General features: G+C 61.1%; 1 non-coding gene across 1 annotated transcript; it reads right to left on the bottom strand.

The window, feature by feature from the left end:
* Window positions 1–564: 564 nt before the first annotated feature.
* On the bottom strand, window positions 565–718 carry LOC137307815 (5.8S ribosomal RNA). The gene has a single exon (XR_010959240.1). It is a non-coding gene; the product is annotated as a 5.8S ribosomal RNA (ribosomal RNA).
* Window positions 719–1533: the final 815 nt, after the last annotated feature.

The following is a 1533-nucleotide window of genomic DNA, read 5'->3' on the forward strand; positions in this document are numbered from 1 at the left end:
GAGGAGCGAGGCAGGCTGCACCGAACTAGAACGCACGAACGGCAGGAGGCAGAGTCAAGCGGGCCGCGTGTGGAAGGACAGCAAAGTCCAGCGCAACACGCAGCGACGCAGCGACTCTGCAAAACCACCGACGCGCGAAAAAGCCAGCACAGCACCCTCACCCCCCCGTGTCTCTGCGTCAAGCTATCCTCGGCCAACACCGACCGGGACGACTACCGACGAACCGAGCTGCGACCAAAGGCACCCACGAGAAGCTAGCTTCTTCGCTTTTACCAATTCACCGAACGATCTCTGCTCTGCACTCCACAGAGAGACAACCCCCGCTCTGGCCTCGGCGAGGCCACACCAGTCCAACAGCGACGCGGTCAATCGTTTTGCAACCCACTGACAGCCGCGCTGGAAAGGCCGGCGCCCGCAGCAAGGACCTAGGGTCGAACTCTCCCGAGGCGGAGACTCCGGGTCTGCACTTAGGGGGACAAAGAGGAACAAGGCCTCTGCGACACCCCAGCGGCGCTCCCGCCTTTCTAAACCCGGAGGCAAGGCGAGTGCGATTGATTTGTCAAGCGACCCTCAGACAGGCGTAGCCCCGGGAGGAACCCGGGGCCACAAAGTGCGTTCAAAGTGTCGATGATCAATGTGTCCTGCAATTCACATTAATTCTCGCAGCTAGCTGCGTTCTTCATCGACGCACGAGCCGAGTGATCCACCGCTAAGAGTTGTACGTTTTTGTTTTCGGCTTGGTGTTTCATCCCCCTGAGGGCCAAACCTGGACCGCCCAACGCTCTACACCTCCGGCAAAAGGAGGGCAGAGCCCCAGCCTGGCACGGCCCCAACATCGTGGTAAGCATCACCAGTCGATCATCAAGCGAGACAAGGGTTTCACCGAGATTTTGTGGTCAGGGCGCTCGCGAGGTGACGCGGGTCAGAGAAAGACGCCGGAGCCGACCGACCGACCGACCCGCACCACGGCCAACAGAGGCAGGTGCTCTGCGGCCACCGTTGCCGGGAGGACGAGAAGAGCAAAACGGACTGAGTGAGGTACAAGCCGACCCGCTGGCGGGGCGATCCGAGGGGCAGGTACACATTCTCTCGAACGTTTGAGGCTGCAGCTCGACAACCGACGACAGACACTCGAGTCTTTAAACCATCGCTCCCCGACAGCACCAGCTCGCGGGAGCCGGAGGTGAGAGCTCCAGGTACCCTGTACCGTAAAGGGAGAGTGACCAGAGCGACCAAAGTGTCCCTGCGTGGTGGGGGAAAGAAAGCCGGGCCTGCATCACCGGTTCAGTCCCTGCAGAACTCACAGTGGCCGTTCGCCGAGGTCCAGACGACGAGCCTCCAGGCAGCACCCGAGCCCGCAGAAGCTCCCTTAAATTCGACTGCGGTGTAATGCTGCAAGGAGGTGGCAGACGCAAGAGCTGCGGTTGCCGGGCCGGCGAGAAGAGGTGGACCGACAGCAAGAGACTCGCGAGCGAGAGGGTCTTTATACCAGCGGAGGGCACTGACTTGGACGAAGCAGACGTCAATAAGATG

Source organism: Heptranchias perlo, unplaced genomic scaffold (genome assembly GCF_035084215.1).
Source record: "Heptranchias perlo isolate sHepPer1 unplaced genomic scaffold, sHepPer1.hap1 HAP1_SCAFFOLD_1118, whole genome shotgun sequence".
NCBI classification, from domain to species: Eukaryota; Metazoa; Chordata; class Chondrichthyes; order Hexanchiformes; family Hexanchidae; genus Heptranchias; species Heptranchias perlo.